At 44.7% G+C, this 7,734-nt stretch overlaps 1 non-coding gene across 1 annotated transcript; it reads left to right on the plus strand.

The window, feature by feature from the left end:
• The first annotated feature begins 3,754 nt into the window (after positions 1-3,754).
• On the plus strand, positions 3,755-3,873 carry LOC126101917 (5S ribosomal RNA). The gene has a single exon (XR_007522624.1). It is a non-coding gene; the product is annotated as a 5S ribosomal RNA (ribosomal RNA).
• The last annotated feature ends 3,861 nt before the right edge of the window (positions 3,874-7,734 follow it).

The raw sequence follows: 7,734 nt of genomic DNA on the forward strand, positions 1-7,734 counted from the left end.
AAATCGGAAGAAAGATCACTGCTCTCATTAAACTAGGGATAAAAATAATTATTGGTTTTTTTCGTATCTTAGAAGCCGGACGTGAATGTCACATAAACGCAAGAAGAACCACCGCCCGATCTCAAGAAGAAATACCAAAGAGAGGAATCCGACTGCTTAGCGACGAGTTCAGGCGGAAACAAAAAAAAGTACGAATAGCGCTAACGAAATTAAAAATTCCGGGACAAGCTGCAACAAGGATTGGAGGCATTAGTATTCTGCGCAGGGTACAATGGCGCGCCGGTGTACCCCGGTCTGCGCTTTAATTAGGAGAATCGGATTTGGTGCCGGCGGTCGTATAAATCTACGGCGAGCTGTGGAGTTTACAGTCGGCCCCGGGAACAGGCCACTCGCGCATGCGCACCGAGATGCAACGGCCTCAGCAAGACTGCGCCCGTGTATGCCCTTCTGTGGATGCAGGCGCGTCGCCCACCTACAAAAACAGTTGATATTTAAGCGGCGCCTGTCTGTCTCTCCCGAGAGATTTACAAATAGCCGCCCGCGGACAGCCCAATCCTTATAGACAATTTATAAAACTCTCCTACCGCCTGTTTAAGGGGTTCTCTTGACGTTCTTCCGTGTAGCGCATCTCACAGGACGGAACTGTGCCTCCTGTAACAAATTATCTGACGCAGTAACGGGCTTCAAGAAAATTTTGAAACTGCGAATCACTTGGGAGGTAGGGGTGTTCTAGCCACGTCCTTATACACAGAACGTAATCGGATGTCTTCAGTCCTATGTTCGGGAGTTCTGTAGGCTAAAAATCGATCCTCATTTTCATGAACGTTAGTAATTGTTCTCTCTCCATTCGTCTATTTGCATGGACGAGATTACTATATAGAAAAAGGCTGTCAACAATACAAAATAAACACATATATTCCGAAATTAAACACTTTCGCTAGTTGTAACATTCATCTTTAGTACTGCGCAGTTGATTCACTACTTCCCTCCCTTCCATACTGAGCACTGTAAGTCTAAAAGTTAAAAATACGTATAGGATGTAAATGAAGCGTGGGTGTCTCTCTGAAACAACTCGTGCACGTGGCTCCCGTTATTATTCCATGATAAAAGAGCAATTGAGAGATGCGGGATGTTAACTTTTAAAACGTCGTATATGGCGTGTTTTCTACCTGTAAGTCACTGTATCACGCTCTTGTCTCATCGTAGTACCTCTGCAAAAGCTTCTCTCCAAAAAATACTAACATTATTAAAAAACCATATTCCTTTCGCTTTCCAATATGTATCATATTCATCCTTGCCGTCTTTACAATAAATCTCTATTCGTCTGACAGATACAATCACAAGTCAACACAACTCTACAGAATACGTCCATCACCGACCACACTTCAACTGAGAATGTGAGAATGTATGAGACTGCGCAAAGGCAAAGGCCGTTCCACGACAAGACCAAAGATTATTGAACAGTAGTGTAACTCTCTCTCTCTCTCTCTCTCTCTCTCTCTCTCTCTCTCTCTCTCTCTGACGCGCACATCGATACCATACAAATGTCACAATGACATGACCACCTTACACAGTGTCATTATATCGTAAATATCGTAATTTAAACATGTAATGGAGGAAGCATTCCATGTTAACACATTTAGGTGTTAAAATAAATTATATCTCCATATGATGTTCCAAGACCCGTTACCTTACTCAGATTTGGCTCGTATTCAAAGAACAGCGATGATGTCGCCACGTATATTTGTCACCTATAGAGGGCGTAAGAAGAGCCCTGGCAGCTCGCAGCGGTGTTGCCAGCTTTTAACTGCGAAGCGCTAACAGCTGTAGCCAAAAACAGTAGACATCTACAGAACTATGACAACACTGAACTGTTGTCTAGGCGCTACAGTCTGGAACCGCGCGACCACTACGGTCGCAGGTTCGAGTCCTGCCTCGGGCATGGATGTGTGTGATGTCCTTAGGTTAGTTAGGTTCAAGTAGTTTTAAGTTCTAGGGGACTGATGACCTCAGCAGTTAAGTCCCATAGTGCTCAGAGCCATTTGAACCACTGAACCGTTGGCATAGAGAAGTTTAAAAAATTGCGTTACGTTATCGGCTGAGACGGGCCTCAGAAGCTGTCGCGCCCACCCCACTGCAACTGTCAGGGATCAATTTACACCGGCACGACAATAGTAAGTGATTTTCGGCGGCGCACGGCAGGCAGCCACGCGTGTCTGTGCGCGCCTCCTCAGCGGCACGCGTCTCGCACGGGACCCGACGAAGGACGCGATTCAGCCGGAACAACAAGAGCGCAGCGAACGCCGGCCGAGCGGTGTAGTGCGAGCGCTACATTCTATGTAAATGCGCGGCCGTGTAGCGGCGCGTGTGGACGCGGCGTCGGGTCACGCCGAGCAGCGCACACCGCGAGGCAGAGGTAGCCAGTGCCTACACACACACACACACACACACACACACACACACACACACACACACACCGACAGGACGGCACTCGTTTCCCACGAGCGTCTTGCAGCGCAGACTGCACGCTCCGTTCTGGCGACCTTCCACCTCGCCGCTGCTCGCTCGCTCTTCCGCACTCAAAAGACGAGAGCGCTTTACCCTGCCTCTTTGTTCTATACGATCTCATACATTACGCCATGTCTGGGAACCGGCGCAATCTTGTCACACACACACACACACACACACACACACACACACACACACACACAAAGACGCGCGCGCTCTGGTATAACCCTCTCATCTGTCAGTAGGGAACCATGTACAACATTGTGATTGGGGCGCTAGTGCCTTATCTGTGCCTACAGCTGCGCTCGTAAAGCGACTGTACGAGGCTGGAGGCTCGGTACAGTACGACAAAGTCAAGAACTGTACAGTATACAGTAATTGGTCCCATGTCATCCCCTCAGATTTAGTGGTAAGAGGGCCCAGTGGAGGCCGTCAAAAACTGAACACCGATCAAGCATGAAAACAGGAAGAAGGTGTATGAACTGTGAAACAAGCTGAACAGACACAATGCCTACGGCCTTTTTAGAGGGTGCAGAAGCGGACAGAGATTAAGGGCAATCTCTTGTTCTTTGGGTGGGGAAACTGCCCCTAAAGGCGGAAGAATCAGCAATAACCAACAGCACGAGGATGCAGAAGGCAATGGAAACCCCACAGCATTAAAGACACATCACGTGTATACACAGGACACGTGGCCTGTAACTGAAGAAGTGTCATCATAATCTCTCCATTGGCAAAAGATTCCGGACTAGTTTCCCATTCCGATCTCTGGACGGGGAATGCCGATAGGGAGGTCACCATGAGAAAAAGATTGAGTAACCAAAGGAAGGATAACGTTCTACAAGTCGGTGCGTGGAATAACAGAAGTCTGAAAATCTGAGGAAGAACTTTCTGAGAATGTACGTTTGGAGCACATCTTTGTATGGCAGTGAAACTTGGACTGTGGAAAAACCGGAACAGAACAGAAAAAATGGTTCACATGGCTCTAAGCACAATGGGACTTAACATCGGAGGTCATCAGTTCTCTAGACTTAGAACTACTTAAACCTAACTAACCTAAGGACATCATACACATCCGTGCCTGAGGCAGGATTCGAACCTGCGACCGTAGCAGCAGCGCGGTTCCGGACTGAAGCGCCTAGAACCGCTAGGTCACAGCGGCCGGCGTCGCAGGTTCGAATCCTGCCTCGGGCACGGATGTTGTGATGTCCTTAGGATAGTTAGGTTTACGTAGTTCTAAGTCTAGGGGGCCAACGGCCATACCATGTTGAATACACCGGTTCTCGTCCGATCACCGTAGTTAAGCAACGTCGGGCCCGGTTAGTACTTGGATGGGTGACCGCCTGGGAACACCGGGTGCTGTTGGATCTATCTCATTTCTCCTCCCCCCCATGAACCATGGACCTTGCCGTTGGTGGGGAGCCTTGCGTGCCTCAACGATACAGATAGCCGTACCATAGGTGCAACCACAACGGACGGGTACCTGTTGAGAGGCCAGACAAACGTGTGGTTCCTGAAGAGGGGCAGCAGCCTTTTCAGTAGTTGCAGGGGCAACAGTCTGGATGATTGACTGATCTGGCCTTGTAACATTAACCAAAACGGCCTTGCTGTTGTGGTACTGCGAACGGCTGAAAGCAAGGGGAAACTACAGCCGTAATTTTTCCCGAAGGCATGCAGCTTTACTGTATGGTTAAATGATGATGGCGTCCTCTTGGGTAAAATACTCCGGAGGTAAAATAGTCCCCCATTCGGATCTCCGGGCGGGGACTACTCAAGAGGACGTCGTTATCAAGAGAAAGAAAACTGGCGGTCTACGGATCGGAGCGTGGAAAGTCAGATTCCTTAATCGGGCAGGTAGGTTAGAAAATTTAAAAAGGGAAATTGCTAGGTTAAAGTTAGATATAGTGGGAATTGGTGAAGTTCGGTGGCAGGAGGAAAAATACTTTTGGTCAGGTGATTACAGGGCTATAAATACAAAATCAAATATGGGTAATGCAGGAGTAGGTTTAATAATGAATAAAAAAATAGGAGTGCGGGTTAGCTACTACAAACAGCATAGTGAACGCATTATTGTGGCCAAGATAGACACGAAGCCCATGCCTACTACAGTATTACAAGTTTATATGCCAACTAGCTCTGCAGGTGACGAAGAAATTGTAGAAATGTATGATGAGATAAAAAAAATTATTCAGGTAGTGAAGGGAGACGAAAATTTAATAGTCATGGCTGACTGGAATTCGACAGTAGGAATAGGGAGAGAAGGAAACATAGTAGGTGAATATGGATTGGGGGTAAGAAATGAAAGAGGAAGCCGTCTGGTAGAAATTTGCACAGAGCATAACTTAACCATAGCTAATACTTGGTTCAAGAATCATAAAAGAAGGTTGTACACATGGAAGAATCCTGGAGATACTAGAAGGTATCAGATAGATTATATAATGGTAAGACAGAGATTTAGGAACCAGGTTTTAAATTGTAGGACATTTCCAGGGGCAGATGTGGACTCTGACCACAATCCATTGGTTATGAACTGTAGATTAAAACTGAAGTAATTGCAAAAGATGGGAATTTAAGGAGATGGGACCTGAATAAACTGACTAAACCAGAGGCTGTACAGAGTTTCAGGGACAGTATAAGGGAACAATTGACAGGAATGGGGGAAAGAAATACAGTAGAAGACGAATAGGTAGCTCTGAGGGATGAAGTAGTGAAGGCAGCAGAGGATCAAGTAGGTAAAAAGACGAGGGCTAGTAGAAATCCTTGGGTAACAGAAGAAATATTGAATTTAATTGATGAAAGGAGAAAATATAAAAATGCAGTAAATGAAGCAGGCAAAAAGGAATACAAACGTCTCAAAAATGAGATCGACAGGAAGTGCAAAATGACTAAGCAGGCTTGGCTAGAGGACAAATGTAAGGATGTAGAGGCTTATCTCACTAGGAGTAAGATAGATACAGCCTACAGGAAAATTAAAGAGACCTTTGGAGAAAAGAGAGCCACTTGTATAAATATCAAGAGCTCAGATGGAAACCCAGTTCTAAGCAAAGATGGAAGGAGTATATAGAGGGTCTATACACGGGCGATATACTCGAGGACAATATTATGGAAATGGAAGAGGATGTAGATGAAGATGAAATGGGAGACACGATACTGCGTGAAGAGTTTGACAAAGCACTGAAAGACCTGAGTCGAAACAAGGCCCCTGGAGTAGACAACATTCCATTAGAACTACTGACGGGCTTGGGAGAGCCAGTCCTGACAAAACTCTACCATCTGGTGAGCAAGATGTACGAGACAGGCGAAATACCCTCAGACTTCAAGAAGAATATAATAATTCCAATCCCAAAGAAAGCAGGTGTTGACAGATGTGAAAATTACCGAACTATCAGTTTAATAAGTCACAGCTGCAAAATACTAACGCGAATTATTTACAGACGAATTGAAAAGCTGGTAGAAGCCGACTTTGGGGAAGATCAGTTTGGATTCCGTAGAAATGTTGGAACACGTGAGGCAATACTGACCTTACGACTTATCTTAGAAGAAAGATTAAGGAAAGGCAAACCTACGTTTCTAGCATTTGTAGACTTAGAGAAAGCTTTTGACAATGTTGACTGGAATACTATCTTTGAAATTCTAAAGGTGGCAGGGGTAAAATACAGGGAGCGAAAGGCTATTTACAATTTGTACAGAAACCAGATGGCAGTTATAAGAGGCGAGGGGCATGGAGGGGAAGCAGGGGTTGGGAAGGGAGTGAGACAGGGTTGTACCCTCTCCCCGATGTTATTCAATCTGTATATTGAGCAAGCAGTAAAGGAAACCAAAAAAAATTCGGAGTAGGTATTAAAATCCAGGGAGAAGAAATGAAAACTTTGAGGTTCACCGATGACATTGTAATTCTGTCAGAGACTACAAAGGACTTGGAAGAGCAGTTGAACGGAATGGACAGTGTCTTGAAAGGAGGATATAAGATGAACATCAACAAAAGCAAAACGAGGATAATGGAATGTAGTCGAATTAAGTCGGGTAATGCTGAGGGAATTAGATCAGGAAATGAGACACTTAAAGTAGTAAAAGAGTTTTGCTATTTGGGGAGCAAAATAACTGATGATGGTCGAAGTAGAGAGGATATAAAATGTAGACTGGCAATGGCAAGGAAAGCGTTTCTGAAGAAGAGAAATTTGTTAACAGCGAGTATAGATTTAAGTGTCAGGAAGTCGTTTCTGAAAGTATTTGTATGGAGTGTAGCCATGTATGGAAGTGAAACATGGACGATAAATAGTTTGGACAAGAAGAGAACAGAAGCTTTCGAAATGTGGTGCTACAGAAGAATGTTGAAGATTAGGTGGGTAGATCACGTAACTAATGAGGAGGTATTGAATAGGATTGGGGAGAAGGGAAGTTTGTGGCACAACTTTACTAGAAGAAGGGATCGGTTGGTAGGACATGTACTGAGGCATCAAGGGATCACGAATTTAGCATTGGAGGGCAGCGTGGAGGGTAAAAATCGTAGAGGGAGACCAATAGATGAATACACTAAGCAGATTCAGAAGGATGTGGGTTGCAGTAGGTACTGGGAGATGGAGCTTGCACAGGATAGATTAGCATGGAGAGTTGCATCAGACCAGTCTCAGGACTGAAGACAACAACAACAACAACAACAACAAGTCTAGGGGACTGACGACGTCAGATGTTAAGCCCCATAGTGCTTAGAGCCATTTGAACAATTTTTTGAGCAGTCAAACCAGTTTACGTCTTCAAAATATTTACCATTTGTTCTATTGCTGCAGGTTAAAACCCTACAATAAATATCGGTGCAAGATTGAATATTATGAACTCTGTAGAGAAACAGTAGATATGTTAAAGTTGACCTTGTTTTGTCAGATTTTTGTGTATTTACGTTTCAGCGTTGAATAGAGTTTCGGCTGATGGGAGTATTTCCTTTCATTATTTAATAATAACCATTCAAATGTCATGACTAGCCAATCATATTAGAGGGCAAATTAAAAGTTTTACAACAGTGACGTCAGACATTGACAGTCTGTAATAAATAGAAGCACCTATCCCCATGCTAAACCAGTCGTGCCCTGAGGAAGGCCGTTGCAATTCGGCCGAAACGTCGGTTTTAGTTTATTATTGTTGTTAGTTTTTAGCAGTGACTCGTCATAATACCCAGAAGAGTTTTACGATTATCTTCAGAAAATAAAAACGTGACTGTAAATTCGTATACTT

Source organism: Schistocerca cancellata, chromosome 9, assembly GCF_023864275.1.
Source record: "Schistocerca cancellata isolate TAMUIC-IGC-003103 chromosome 9, iqSchCanc2.1, whole genome shotgun sequence".
In the NCBI taxonomy this organism is placed as follows: domain Eukaryota; kingdom Metazoa; phylum Arthropoda; class Insecta; order Orthoptera; family Acrididae; genus Schistocerca; species Schistocerca cancellata.